Source organism: Coffea arabica, chromosome 11c (assembly GCF_036785885.1).
Source record: "Coffea arabica cultivar ET-39 chromosome 11c, Coffea Arabica ET-39 HiFi, whole genome shotgun sequence".
NCBI lineage: Eukaryota > Viridiplantae > Streptophyta > Magnoliopsida > Gentianales > Rubiaceae > Coffea > Coffea arabica.
This window is the reverse complement of record NC_092330.1, coordinates 20267908-20282677: the sequence shown is the minus strand read 5'-3', so window position 1 is coordinate 20282677 and position 14770 is coordinate 20267908. Positions and strand designations below refer to the sequence as shown.

The following is a 14770-nucleotide window of genomic DNA, read 5'->3' as shown; positions in this document are numbered from 1 at the left end:
TCCGGGTGTAGACCCGACCCGTTGACCGGCCTAGGGTCACCCATCCTAGTACTACTGTCGCCCAAGCACGCTTAACTTCGAAGTTCTGATGGGATCCGGTGCATTAGTGCTGGTATGATCGCACCCGCCATGTTCCTTTCGCTTTATTCTTTTAAACTGCCCCGTCCTGTGAAGCAGTGTGGCTTTTCTGGACCCGAATTCATTTTAAGCGTCAATTCAAGAATTTCCCCTCATCCTTTTATTTATTTACTTTTACATTTTTTTCTTGTTGATTTGCACCATTTTTTTTTCCCTCGTCGCGCAACTCTCAATTATGCTGAAATTGATCCTTCACGCTTGCGCTTATACATTTGCGCCGACAACTTTGACCGACGAACCGGGCTTCGATCCAGCCGTACCGTTCCTGACTTGTCTCGCGCCTTCAGATCCGCCTTCATGCTTCGATGAGAAGCAAAATATAAAGCAATCGTTCCGACGGAGCTAAATTACTACAGCATAAAGAACGAAGGGAAAATTTGGATTTCGAAACAAAAAAGGGAGGGGTGCAACACGAGGATTTCCCAGGGGGTCACCTAGGGGTGTCAACGGGCCGGGTCCGGGCCGGAATTCATTATTCCGGACCCGAACCCGGAGCCGACCCGTTTACCCGACGGGTCTTTTATTCGGTGTTCCGGATCCGGACCCGGCGAGTCTCGGATCCGGGTCGGGTCTACCCGAACAAATTTGCCAAAATTTATAATTTCTAACAAAAAAGAGAAAAAGATATATTTGTAAACAAATTTCTAGCTAATGCAAAGAAAAAACCAAATAAGAAAATAAATCAAATTGATTTTACTCAAATACATCATCCTAATCAAATTATATTGATAATATATATTTTTTATAAATTATTAAATCATTTATATCCGGATCCGGGTCTAATACGGGTCGGAATACTATATTCCGTATCCGACCCGTTTTTTTGTTTGAAAAAACGGATCCGGATCCGGATAACGGAATTAAATCCCTACCCATACCCGCAAAAATTTCAGGGATCCGATCCGGATCCGGGTGTAGACCCGACCCGTTGACCGGCCTAGGGTCACCCATCCTAGTACTACTGTCGCCCAAGCACGCTTAACTTCGAAGTTCTGATGGGATCCGGTGCATTAGTGCTGGTATGATCGCACCCGCCATGTTCCTTTCGCTTTATTCTTTTAAACCGCCACGTCCTGTGAAGCAGTTTGGCTTTTCTGGACCCGAATTCATTCTAAGCGTCAATTCATGAATTTCCTCTCATCCTTTTATTTATTTACTTTTATATTTTTTTCTTGTTGCTTTGCACCTTTTTTTTCCCTCGTCGCACAACTCTCAATTATCCTGAAATTGATCCTTCACGCTTGCGCTTATGCATTTGCGCCGACAACATTGACCGACGATCCGGGCTTCGATTCAGCCGTACCGTTCCTGACTTGTCTCGCGCCTTCAGATCCGCCTTCATGCTTCGATGAGAAGCAAAATATAAAGCAATCGTTCCGACGGAGCTAAATTACTACAGCATAAAGAACGAAGGGAAAATTTGGATTTCGAAACAAAAAAGGGAGGGGTGCAACACGAGGATTTCCCAGGGGGTCACCTAGGGGTGTCAACGGGCCGGATCCGGGCCGGAATTCTTTATTCCGGACCCGGACCCGGATCCGACCCGTTTACCCGACGGGTCTTTTATTCGGTGTTCCGGATCCGGACCCGGCGAGTCTCGGATCCGGGTCGGGTCTACCCGAACAAATTTGCCAAAATTTATAATTTCTAACAAAAAAGAGAAAAAGATATATTTGTAAACTAATTTCTAGCTAATGCAAAGAAAAAACCAAATAAGAAAATAAATCAAATTGATTTTACTCAAATACATCATCCTAATCAAATTATATTGATAATATATATTTTTTATAAATTATTAAATCATTTATATCCGGATCCGGGTCTAGTACGGGTCGGAATACTATATTCCGTATCCGACCCGTTTTTTTGTTTGAAAAAACGGATCCGGATCCGGATAACGGAATTAAATCCCTACCCATACCCGCAAAAATTTCAGGGATCCGATCCGGATCCGGGTGTAGACCCGACCCGTTGACCGGCCTAGGGTCACCCATCCTAGTACTACTGTCGCCCAAGCACGCTTAACTTCGAAGTTCTGATGGGATCCGGTGCATTAGTGCTGGTATGATCGCACCCGCCATGTTCCTTTCGCTTTATTCTTTTAAACTGCCCCGTCCTGTGAAGCAGTGTGGCTTTTCTGGACCCGAATTCATTTTAAGCGTCAATTCAAGAATTTCCCCTCATCCTTTTATTTATTTACTTTTACATTTTTTTCTTGTTGATTTGCACCATTTTTTTTTCCCTCGTCGCGCAACTCTCAATTATCCTGAAATTGATCCTTCACGCTTGCGCTTATACATTTGCGCCGACAACTTTGACCGACGAACCGGGCTTCGATCCAGCCGTACCGTTCCTGACTTGTCTCGCGCCTTCAGATCCGCCTTCATGCTTCGATGAGAAGCAAAATATAAAGCAATCGTTCCGACGGAGCTAAATTACTACAGCATAAAGAACGAAGGGAAAATTTGGATTTCGAAACAAAAAAGGGAGGGGTGCAACACGAGGATTTCCCAGGGGGTCACCTAGGGGTGTCAACGGGCCGGGTCCGGGCCGGAATTCATTATTCCGGACCCGGACCCGGAGCCGACCCGTTTACCCGACGGGTCTTTTATTCGATGTTCCGGATCAGGACCCGGCGAGTCTCGGATCCGGGTCGGGTCTACCCGAACAAATTTGCCAAAATTTATAATTTCTAACAAAAAAGAGAAAAAGATATATTTGTAAACAAATTTCTAGCTAATGCAAAGAAAAAACCAAATAAGAAAATAAATCAAATTGATTTTACTCAAATACATCATCCTAATCAAATTATATTGATAATATATATTTTTTATAAATTATTAAATCATTTATATCCGGATCCGGGTCTAATACGGGTCGGAATACTATATTCCGTATCCGACCCGTTTTTTTGTTTGAAAAAACGGATCCGGATCCGGATAACGGAATTAAATCCCTACCCATACCCGCAAAAATTTCAGGGATCCGATCCGGATCCGGGTGTAGACCCGACCCGTTGACCGGCCTAGGGTCACCCATCCTAGTACTACTGTCGCCCAAGCACGCTTAACTTCGAAGTTCTGATGGGATCCGGTGCATTAGTGCTGGTATGATCGCACCCGCCATGTTCCTTTCGCTTTATTCTTTTAAACTGCCCCGTCCTGTGAAGCAGTGTGGCTTTTCTGGACCCGAATTCATTTTAAGCGTCAATTCAAGAATTTCCCCTCATCCTTTTATTTATTTACTTTTACATTTTTTTCTTGTTGATTTGCACCATTTTTTTTTCCCTCGTCGCGCAACTCTCAATTATGCTGAAATTGATCCTTCACGCTTGCGCTTATACATTTGCGCCGACAACTTTGACCGACGAACCGGGCTTCGATCCAGCCGTACCGTTCCTGACTTGTCTCGCGCCTTCAGATCCGCCTTCATGCTTCGATGAGAAGCAAAATATAAAGCAATCGTTCCGACGGAGCTAAATTACTACAGCATAAAGAACGAAGGGAAAATTTGGATTTCGAAACAAAAAAGGGAGGGGTGCAACACGAGGATTTCCCAGGGGGTCACCTAGGGGTGTCAACGGGCCGGGTCCGGGCCGGAATTCATTATTCAGGACCCGAACCCGGAGCCGACCCGTTTACCCGACGGGTCTTTTATTCGGTGTTCCGGATCCGGACCCGGCGAGTCTCGGATCCGGGTCGGGTCTACCCGAACAAATTTGCCAAAATTTATAATTTCTAACAAAAAAGAGAAAAAGATATATTTGTAAACAAATTTCTAGCTAATGCAAAGAAAAAACCAAATAAGAAAATAAATCAAATTGATTTTACTCAAATACATCATCCTAATCAAATTATATTGATAATATATATTTTTTATAAATTATTAAATCATTTATATCCGGATCCGGGTCTAATACGGGTCGGAATACTATATTCCGTATCCGACCCGTTTTTTTGTTTGAAAAAACGGATCCGGATCCGGATAACGGAATTAAATCCCTACCCATACCCGCAAAAATTTCAGGGATCCGATCCGGATCCGGGTGTAGACCCGACCCGTTGACCGGCCTAGGGTCACCCATCCTAGTACTACTGTCGCCCAAGCACGCTTAACTTCGAAGTTCTGATGGGATCCGGTGCATTAGTGCTGGTATGATCGCACCCGCCATGTTCCTTTCGCTTTATTCTTTTAAACCGCCACGTCCTGTGAAGCAGTTTGGCTTTTCTGGACCCGAATTCATTCTAAGCGTCAATTCATGAATTTCCTCTCATCCTTTTATTTATTTACTTTTATATTTTTTTCTTGTTGCTTTGCACCTTTTTTTTCCCTCGTCGCACAACTCTCAATTATCCTGAAATTGATCCTTCACGCTTGCGCTTATGCATTTGCGCCGACAACATTGACCGACGATCCGGGCTTCGATTCAGCCGTACCGTTCCTGACTTGTCTCGCGCCTTCAGATCCGCCTTCATGCTTCGATGAGAAGCAAAATATAAAGCAATCGTTCCGACGGAGCTAAATTACTACAGCATAAAGAACGAAGGGAAAATTTGGATTTCGAAACAAAAAAGGGAGGGGTGCAACACGAGGATTTCCCAGGGGGTCACCTAGGGGTGTCAACGGGCCGGATCCGGGCCGGAATTCTTTATTCCGGACCCGGACCCGGATCCGACCCGTTTACCCGACGGGTCTTTTATTCGGTGTTCCGGATCCGGACCCGGCGAGTCTCGGATCCGGGTCGGGTCTACCCGAACAAATTTGCCAAAATTTATAATTTCTAACAAAAAAGAGAAAAAGATATATTTGTAAACTAATTTCTAGCTAATGCAAAGAAAAAACCAAATAAGAAAATAAATCAAATTGATTTTACTCAAATACATCATCCTAATCAAATTATATTGATAATATATATTTTTTATAAATTATTAAATCATTTATATCCGGATCCGGGTCTAGTACGGGTCGGAATACTATATTCCGTATCCGACCCGTTTTTTTGTTTGAAAAAACGGATCCGGATCCGGATAACGGAATTAAATCCCTACTCATACCAGCAAAAATTTCAGGGATCCGATCCGGATCCGGGTGTAGACCCGACCCGTTGACCGGCCTAGGGTCACCCATCCTAGTACTACTGTCGCCCAAGCACGCTTAACTTCGAAGTTCTGATGGGATCCGGTGCATTAGTGCTGGTATGATCGCACCCGCCATGTTCCTTTCGCTTTATTCTTTTAAACTGCCACGTCCTGTGAAGCAGTTTGGCTTTTCTGGACCCGAATTCATTCTAAGCGTCAATTCATGAATTTCCTCTCATCCTTTTATTTATTTACTTTTATATTTTTTTCTTGTTGCTTTGCACCTTTTTTTTCCCTCGTCGCACAACTCTCAATTATCCTGAAATTGATCCTTCACGCTTGCGCTTATACATTTGCGCCGACAACTTTGACCGACGATCCGGGCTTCGATCCAGCCGTACCGTTCCTGACTTGTCTCGCGCCTTCAGATCCGCCTTCATGCTTCGATAAGAAGCAAAATATAAAGCAATCGTTCCGACGGAGCTAAATTACTACAGCATAAAGAACGAAGGGGAAATTTGGATTTCGAAACAAAAAAGGGAGGGGTGCAACACGAGGACTTCCCAGGGGGTCACCCATCCTAGTACTACTCTCGCCCAAGCACGCTTAACTTCGGATTTCTGATGGGATCCGGTGCATTAGTGCTGGTATGATCGCACCCACCATGTTCCTTTCGCTTTATTCTTTTAAACTGCCCCGTCCTGTGAAGCAGTGTGGCTTTTCTGGACCCGAATTCATTTTAAGCGTCAATTCAAGAATTTCCCCTCATCCTTTTATTTATTTACTTTTACATTTTTTTCTTGTTGATTTGCACCATTTTTTTTTCCCTCGTCGCGCAACTCTCAATTATCCTGAAATTGATCCTTCACGCTTGCACTTATACATTTGCGCCGACAACTTTGACCGACGATCCGGGCTTCGATCCAGCCGTACCGTTCCTGACTTGTCTCGCGCCTTCAGATCCGCCTTCATGCTTCGATGAGAAGCAAAATATAAAGCAATCGTTCCGACGGAGCTAAATTACTACAGCATAAAGAACGAAGGGAAAATTTGGATTTCGAAACAAAAAAGGGAGGGGTGCAACACGAGGATTTCCCAGGGGGTCACCTAGGGGTGTCAACGGGCCGGGTCCGGGCCGGAATTCATTATTCCGGACCCGGACCCGGAGCCGACCCGTTTACCCGACGGGTCTTTTATTCGATGTTCCGGATCAGGACCCGGCGAGTCTCGGATCCGGGTCGGGTCTACCCGAACAAATTTGCCAAAATTTATAATTTCTAACAAAAAAGAGAAAAAGATATATTTGTAAACAAATTTCTAGCTAATGCAAAGAAAAAACCAAATAAGAAAATAAATCAAATTGATTTTACTCAAATACATCATCCTAATCAAATTATATTGATAATATATATTTTTTATAAATTATTAAATCATTTATATCCGGATCCGGGTCTAATACGGGTCGGAATACTATATTCCGTATCCGACCCGTTTTTTTGTTTGAAAAAACGGATCCGGATCCGGATAACGGAATTAAATCCCTACCCATACCCGCAAAAATTTCAGGGATCCGATCCGGATCCGGGTGTAGACCCGACCCGTTGACCGGCCTAGGGTCACCCATCCTAGTACTACTGTCGCCCAAGCACGCTTAACTTCGAAGTTCTGATGGGATCCGGTGCATTAGTGCTGGTATGATCGCACCCGCCATGTTCCTTTCGCTTTATTCTTTTAAACTGCCCCGTCCTGTGAAGCAGTGTGGCTTTTCTGGACCCGAATTCATTTTAAGCGTCAATTCAAGAATTTCCCCTCATCCTTTTATTTATTTACTTTTACATTTTTTTCTTGTTGATTTGCACCATTTTTTTTTCCCTCGTCGCGCAACTCTCAATTATGCTGAAATTGATCCTTCACGCTTGCGCTTATACATTTGCGCCGACAACTTTGACCGACGAACCGGGCTTCGATCCAGCCGTACCGTTCCTGACTTGTCTCGCGCCTTCAGATCCGCCTTCATGCTTCGATGAGAAGCAAAATATAAAGCAATCGTTCCGACGGAGCTAAATTACTACAGCATAAAGAACGAAGGGAAAATTTGGATTTCGAAACAAAAAAGGGAGGGGTGCAACACGAGGATTTCCCAGGGGGTCACCTAGGGGTGTCAACGGGCCGGGTCCGGGCCGGAATTCATTATTCCGGACCCGAACCCGGAGCCGACCCGTTTACCCGACGGGTCTTTTATTCGGTGTTCCGGATCCGGACCCGGCGAGTCTCGGATCCGGGTCGGGTCTACCCGAACAAATTTGCCAAAATTTATAATTTCTAACAAAAAAGAGAAAAAGATATATTTGTAAACAAATTTCTAGCTAATGCAAAGAAAAAACCAAATAAGAAAATAAATCAAATTGATTTTACTCAAATACATCATCCTAATCAAATTATATTGATAATATATATTTTTTATAAATTATTAAATCATTTATATCCGGATCCGGGTCTAATACGGGTCGGAATACTATATTCCGTATCCGACCCGTTTTTTTGTTTGAAAAAACGGATCCGGATCCGGATAACGGAATTAAATCCCTACCCATACCCGCAAAAATTTCAGGGATCCGATCCGGATCCGGGTGTAGACCCGACCCGTTGACCGGCCTAGGGTCACCCATCCTAGTACTACTGTCGCCCAAGCACGCTTAACTTCGAAGTTCTGATGGGATCCGGTGCATTAGTGCTGGTATGATCGCACCCGCCATGTTCCTTTCGCTTTATTCTTTTAAACCGCCACGTCCTGTGAAGCAGTTTGGCTTTTCTGGACCCGAATTCATTCTAAGCGTCAATTCATGAATTTCCTCTCATCCTTTTATTTATTTACTTTTATATTTTTTTCTTGTTGCTTTGCACCTTTTTTTTCCCTCGTCGCACAACTCTCAATTATCCTGAAATTGATCCTTCACGCTTGCGCTTATGCATTTGCGCCGACAACATTGACCGACGATCCGGGCTTCGATTCAGCCGTACCGTTCCTGACTTGTCTCGCGCCTTCAGATCCGCCTTCATGCTTCGATGAGAAGCAAAATATAAAGCAATCGTTCCGACGGAGCTAAATTACTACAGCATAAAGAACGAAGGGAAAATTTGGATTTCGAAACAAAAAAGGGAGGGGTGCAACACGAGGATTTCCCAGGGGGTCACCTAGGGGTGTCAACGGGCCGGATCCGGGCCGGAATTCTTTATTCCGGACCCGGACCCGGATCCGACCCGTTTACCCGACGGGTCTTTTATTCGGTGTTCCGGATCCGGACCCGGCGAGTCTCGGATCCGGGTCGGGTCTACCCGAACAAATTTGCCAAAATTTATAATTTCTAACAAAAAAGAGAAAAAGATATATTTGTAAACTAATTTCTAGCTAATGCAAAGAAAAAACCAAATAAGAAAATAAATCAAATTGATTTTACTCAAATACATCATCCTAATCAAATTATATTGATAATATATATTTTTTATAAATTATTAAATCATTTATATCCGGATCCGGGTCTAGTACGGGTCGGAATACTATATTCCGTATCCGACCCGTTTTTTTGTTTGAAAAAACGGATCCGGATCCGGATAACGGAATTAAATCCCTACTCATACCAGCAAAAATTTCAGGGATCCGATCCGGATCCGGGTGTAGACCCGACCCGTTGACCGGCCTAGGGTCACCCATCCTAGTACTACTGTCGCCCAAGCACGCTTAACTTCGAAGTTCTGATGGGATCCGGTGCATTAGTGCTGGTATGATCGCACCCGCCATGTTCCTTTCGCTTTATTCTTTTAAACTGCCACGTCCTGTGAAGCAGTTTGGCTTTTCTGGACCCGAATTCATTCTAAGCGTCAATTCATGAATTTCCTCTCATCCTTTTATTTATTTACTTTTATATTTTTTTCTTGTTGCTTTGCACCTTTTTTTTCCCTCGTCGCACAACTCTCAATTATCCTGAAATTGATCCTTCACGCTTGCGCTTATACATTTGCGCCGACAACTTTGACCGACGATCCGGGCTTCGATCCAGCCGTACCGTTCCTGACTTGTCTCGCGCCTTCAGATCCGCCTTCATGCTTCGATAAGAAGCAAAATATAAAGCAATCGTTCCGACGGAGCTAAATTACTACAGCATAAAGAACGAAGGGGAAATTTGGATTTCGAAACAAAAAAGGGAGGGGTGCAACACGAGGACTTCCCAGGGGGTCACCCATCCTAGTACTACTCTCGCCCAAGCACGCTTAACTTCGGAGTTCTGATGGGATCCGGTGCATTAGTGCTGGTATGATCGCACCCACCATGTTCCTTTCGCTTTATTCTTTTAAACTGCCCCGTCCTGTGAAGCAGTGTGGCTTTTCTGGACCCGAATTCATTTTAAGCGTCAATTCAAGAATTTCCCCTCATCCTTTTATTTATTTACTTTTACATTTTTTTCTTGTTGATTTGCACCATTTTTTTTTCCCTCGTCGCGCAACTCTCAATTATCCTGAAATTGATCCTTCACGCTTGCACTTATACATTTGCGCCGACAACTTTGACCGACGATCCGGGCTTCGATCCAGCCGTACCGTTCCTGACTTGTCTCGCGCCTTCAGATCCGCCTTCATGCTTCGATGAGAAGCAAAATATAAAGCAATCGTTCCGACGGAGCTAAATTACTACAGCATAAAGAACGAAGGGGAAATTTGGATTTCGAAACAAAAAAGGGAGGGGTGCAACACGAGGATTTCCCAGGGGGTCACCTAGGGGTGTCAACGGGCCGGGTCCGGGCCGGAATTCATTATTCCGGACCCGGACCCGGATCCGACCCGTTTACCCGACGGGTCTTTTATTCTGTGTTCCGGATCCGGACCCGGCGAGTCTCGGATCCGGGTCGGGTGTACCCGAACAAATTTGCCAAAATTTATAATTTCTAACAAAAAAGAGAAAAAAATATATTTGTAAACTAATTTCTAACTAATGCAAAGAAAAAACCAAATAAGAAAATAAATCAAATTGATTTTACTCAAATACATCATCCTAATCAAATTATATTGATAATATATATTTTTTATAAATTATTAAATCATTTATATCCGGATCCGGGTCTAATACGGGTCGGAATACTATATTCCGTATCCGACCCGTTTTTTTGTTTGAAAAAACGGATCCGGATCCGGATAACGGAATTAAATCCCTACCCATACCCGCAAAAATTTCAGGGATCCGATCCGGATCCGGGTGTAGACCCGACCCGTTGACCGGCCTAGGGTCACCCATCCTAGTACTACTGTCGCCCAAGCACGCTTAACTTCGAAGTTCTGATGGGATCCGGTGCATTAGTGCTGGTATGATCGCACCCGCCATGTTCCTTTCGCTTTATTCTTTTAAACTGCCCCGTCCTGTGAAGCAGTGTGGCTTTTCTGGACCCGAATTCATTTTAAGCGTCAATTCAAGAATTTCCCCTCATCCTTTTATTTATTTACTTTTACATTTTTTTCTTGTTGATTTGCACCATTTTTTTTTCCCTCGTCGCGCAACTCTCAATTATGCTGAAATTGATCCTTCACGCTTGCGCTTATACATTTGCGCCGACAACTTTGACCGACGAACCGGGCTTCGATCCAGCCGTACCGTTCCTGACTTGTCTCGCGCCTTCAGATCCGCCTTCATGCTTCGATGAGAAGCAAAATATAAAGCAATCGTTCCGACGGAGCTAAATTACTACAGCATAAAGAACGAAGGGAAAATTTGGATTTCGAAACAAAAAAGGGAGGGGTGCAACACGAGGATTTCCCAGGGGGTCACCTAGGGGTGTCAACGGGCCGGGTCCGGGCCGGAATTCATTATTCCGGACCCGAACCCGGAGCCGACCCGTTTACCCGACGGGTCTTTTATTCGGTGTTCCGGATCCGGACCCGGCGAGTCTCGGATCCGGGTCGGGTCTACCCGAACAAATTTGCCAAAATTTATAATTTCTAACAAAAAAGAGAAAAAGATATATTTGTAAACAAATTTCTAGCTAATGCAAAGAAAAAACCAAATAAGAAAATAAATCAAATTGATTTTACTCAAATACATCATCCTAATCAAATTATATTGATAATATATATTTTTTATAAATTATTAAATCATTTATATCCGGATCCGGGTCTAATACGGGTCGGAATACTATATTCCGTATCCGACCCGTTTTTTTGTTTGAAAAAACGGATCCGGATCCGGATAACGGAATTAAATCCCTACCCATACCCGCAAAAATTTCAGGGATCCGATCCGGATCCGGGTGTAGACCCGACCCGTTGACCGGCCTAGGATCACCCATCCTAGTACTACTGTCGCCCAAGCACGCTTAACTTCGAAGTTCTGATGGGATCCGGTGCATTAGTGCTGGTATGATCACACCCGCCATGTTCCTTTCGCTTTATTCTTTTAAACTGCCACGTCCTGTGAAGCAGTTTGGCTTTTCTGGACCCGAATTCATTCTAAGCGTCAATTCATGAATTTCCTCTCATCCTTTTATTTATTTACTTTTATATTTTTTTCTTGTTGCTTTGCACCTTTTTTTTCCCTCGTCGCACAACTCTCAATTATCCTGAAATTGATCCTTCACGCTTGCGCTTATGCATTTGCGCCGACAACATTGACCGACGATCCGGGCTTCGATTCAGCCGTACCGTTCCTGACTTGTCTCGCGCCTTCAGATCCGCCTTCATGCTTCGATGAGAAGCAAAATATAAAGCAATCGTTCCGACGGAGCTAAATTACTACAGCATAAAGAACGAAGGGAAAATTTGGATTTCGAAACAAAAAAGGGAGGGGTGCAACACGAGGATTTCCCAGGGGATCACCTAGGGGTGTCAACGGGCCGGGTCCGGGCCGGAATTCTTTATTCCGGACCCGGACCCGGATCCGACCCGTTTACCCGACGGGTCTTTTATTCGGTGTTCCGGATCCGGATCCGGCGAGTCTCGGATCCGGGTCGGGTCTACCCGAACAAATTTGCCAAAATTTATAATTTCTAACAAAAAAGAGAAAAAGATATATTTGTAAACTAATTTCTAGCTAATGCAAAGAAAAAACCAAATAAGAAAATAAATCAAATTGATTTTACTCGAATACATCATCCTAATCAAATTATATTGATAATATATATTTTTTATAAATTATTAAATCATTTATATCCGGATCCGGGTCTAGTACGGGTCGGAATACTATATTCCGTATCCGACCCGTTTTTTTGTTTGAAAAAACGGATCCGGATCCGGATAACGGAATTAAATCCCTACCCATACCAGCAAAAATTTCAGGGATCCGATCCGGATCCGGGTGTAGACCCGACCCGTTGACCGGCCTAGGGTCACCCATCCTAGTACTACTGTCGCCCAAGCACGCTTAACTTCGAAGTTCTGATGGGATCCGGTGCATTAGTGCTGGTATGATCGCACCCGCCATGTTCCTTTCGCTTTATTCTTTTAAACTGCCACGTCCTGTGAAGCAGTTTGGCTTTTCTGGACCCGAATTCATTCTAAGCGTCAATTCATGAATTTCCTCTCATCCTTTTATTTATTTACTTTTATATTTTTTTCTTGTTGCTTTGCACCTTTTTTTTCCCTCGTCGCACAACTCTCAATTATCCTGAAATTGATCCTTCACGCTTGCGCTTATACATTTGCGCCGACAACTTTGACCGACGATCCGGGCTTCGATCCAGCCGTACCGTTCCTGACTTGTCTCGCGCCTTCAGATCCGCCTTCATGCTTCGATAAGAAGCAAAATATAAAGCAATCGTTCCGACGGAGCTAAATTACTACAGCATAAAGAACGAAGGGGAAATTTGGATTTCGAAACAAAAAAGGGAGGGGTGCAACACGAGGACTTCCCAGGGGGTCACCCATCCTAGTACTACTCTCGCCCAAGCACGCTTAACTTCGGAGTTCTGATGGGATCCGGTGCATTAGTGCTGGTATGATCGCACCCACCATGTTCCTTTCGCTTTATTCTTTTAAACTGCCCCGTCCTGTGAAGCAGTGTGGCTTTTCTGGACCCGAATTCATTTTAAGCGTCAATTCAAGAATTTCCCCTCATCCTTTTATTTATTTACTTTTACATTTTTTTCTTGTTGATTTGCACCATTTTTTTTTCCCTCGTCGCGCAACTCTCAATTATCCTGAAATTGATCCTTCACGCTTGCACTTATACATTTGCGCCGACAACTTTGACCGACGATCCGGGCTTCGATCCAGCCGTACCGTTCCTGACTTGTCTCGCGCCTTCAGATCCGCCTTCATGCTTCGATGAGAAGCAAAATATAAAGCAATCGTTCCGACGGAGCTAAATTACTACAGCATAAAGAACGAAGGGGAAATTTGGATTTCGAAACAAAAAAGGGAGGGGTGCAACACGAGGATTTCCCAGGGGGTCACCTAGGGGTGTCAACGGGCCGGGTCCGGGCCGGAATTCATTATTCCGGACCCGGACCCGGATCCGACCCGTTTACCCGACGGGTCTTTTATTCTGTGTTCCGGATCCGGACCCGGCGAGTCTCGGATCCGGGTCGGGTGTACCCGAACAAATTTGCCAAAATTTATAATTTCTAACAAAAAAGAGAAAAAAATATATTTGTAAACTAATTTCTAACTAATGCAAAGAAAAAACCAAATAAGAAAATAAATCAAATTGATTTTACTCAAATACATCATCCTAATCAAATTATATTGATAATATATATTTTTTATAAATTATTAAATCATTTATATCCGGATCCGGGTCTAATACGGGTCGGAATACTATATTCCGTATCCGACCCGTTTTTTTGTTTGAAAAAACGGATCCGGATCCGGATAACGGAATTAAATCCCTACCCATACCCGAAAAAATTTCAGCGATCCGATCCGGATCCGGGTCTAGACCCGACCCGTTGACCGGCCTAGGGTCACCCATCCTAGTACTACTGTCGCCCAAGCACGCTTAACTTCGAAGTTCTGATGGGATCCGGTGCATTAGTGCTGGTATGATCGCACCCGCCATGTTCCTTTCGCTTTATTCTTTTAAACTGCCCCGTCCTGTGAAGCAGTGTGGCTTTTCTGGACCCGAATTCATTTTAAGCGTCAATTCAAGAATTTCCCCTCATCCTTTTATTTATTTACTTTTACATTTTTTTCTTGTTGATTTGCACCATTTTTTTTTCCCTCGTCGCGCAACTCTCAATTATCCTGAAATTGATCCTTCACGCTTGCGCTTATACATTTGCGCCGACAACTTTGACCGACGAACCGGGCTTCGATCCAGCCGTACCGTTCCTGACTTGTCTCGCGCCTTCAGATCCGCCTTCATGCTTCGATGAGAAGCAAAATATAAAGCAATCGTTCCGACGGAGCTAAATTACTACAGCATAAAGAACGAAGGGAAAATTTGGATTTCGAAACAAAAAAGGGAGGGGTGCAACACGAGGATTTCCCAGGGGGTCACCTAGGGGTGTCAACGGGCCGGGTCCGGGCCGGAATTCATTATTCCGGACCCGGACCCGGAGCCGACCCGTTTACCC

The 14770-nt window shown here is 44.1% G+C and overlaps 3 non-coding genes and 13 pseudogenes across 3 annotated transcripts; all 16 read right to left on the bottom strand.

Annotated features, from left to right (window-relative positions):
* Positions 1–8: 8 nt before the first annotated feature.
* Positions 9–126, bottom strand: LOC140019531 (5S ribosomal RNA; annotated as a pseudogene).
* Positions 127–1053: 927 nt separating this feature from the next.
* Positions 1054–1171, bottom strand: LOC140019530 (5S ribosomal RNA; annotated as a pseudogene).
* Positions 1172–2096: 925 nt separating this feature from the next.
* LOC140019529 (5S ribosomal RNA) lies at positions 2097–2214 on the bottom strand (annotated as a pseudogene).
* A 927-nt stretch (positions 2215–3141) lies between these two features.
* On the bottom strand, positions 3142–3259 carry LOC140019528 (5S ribosomal RNA; annotated as a pseudogene).
* Positions 3260–4186: 927 nt separating this feature from the next.
* LOC140019527 (5S ribosomal RNA) lies at positions 4187–4304 on the bottom strand (annotated as a pseudogene).
* Positions 4305–5229: 925 nt separating this feature from the next.
* On the bottom strand, positions 5230–5347 carry LOC140019525 (5S ribosomal RNA; annotated as a pseudogene).
* A 411-nt stretch (positions 5348–5758) lies between these two features.
* On the bottom strand, positions 5759–5877 carry LOC140017820 (5S ribosomal RNA). Its single transcript, XR_011824126.1, has one exon. It is a non-coding gene; the product is annotated as a 5S ribosomal RNA (ribosomal RNA).
* Positions 5878–6804: 927 nt separating this feature from the next.
* LOC140019524 (5S ribosomal RNA) lies at positions 6805–6922 on the bottom strand (annotated as a pseudogene).
* Positions 6923–7849: 927 nt separating this feature from the next.
* LOC140019523 (5S ribosomal RNA) lies at positions 7850–7967 on the bottom strand (annotated as a pseudogene).
* Positions 7968–8892: 925 nt separating this feature from the next.
* On the bottom strand, positions 8893–9010 carry LOC140019522 (5S ribosomal RNA; annotated as a pseudogene).
* A 411-nt stretch (positions 9011–9421) lies between these two features.
* LOC140017553 (5S ribosomal RNA) lies at positions 9422–9540 on the bottom strand. Its single transcript, XR_011823861.1, has one exon. It is a non-coding gene; the product is annotated as a 5S ribosomal RNA (ribosomal RNA).
* Positions 9541–10467: 927 nt separating this feature from the next.
* LOC140019521 (5S ribosomal RNA) lies at positions 10468–10585 on the bottom strand (annotated as a pseudogene).
* A 927-nt stretch (positions 10586–11512) lies between these two features.
* On the bottom strand, positions 11513–11630 carry LOC140020692 (5S ribosomal RNA; annotated as a pseudogene).
* A 925-nt stretch (positions 11631–12555) lies between these two features.
* On the bottom strand, positions 12556–12673 carry LOC140019520 (5S ribosomal RNA; annotated as a pseudogene).
* Positions 12674–13084: 411 nt separating this feature from the next.
* Positions 13085–13203, bottom strand: LOC140017542 (5S ribosomal RNA). Its single transcript, XR_011823850.1, has one exon. It is a non-coding gene; the product is annotated as a 5S ribosomal RNA (ribosomal RNA).
* Positions 13204–14130: 927 nt separating this feature from the next.
* LOC140019519 (5S ribosomal RNA) lies at positions 14131–14248 on the bottom strand (annotated as a pseudogene).
* Between the last annotated feature and the right edge of the window lie 522 nt (positions 14249–14770).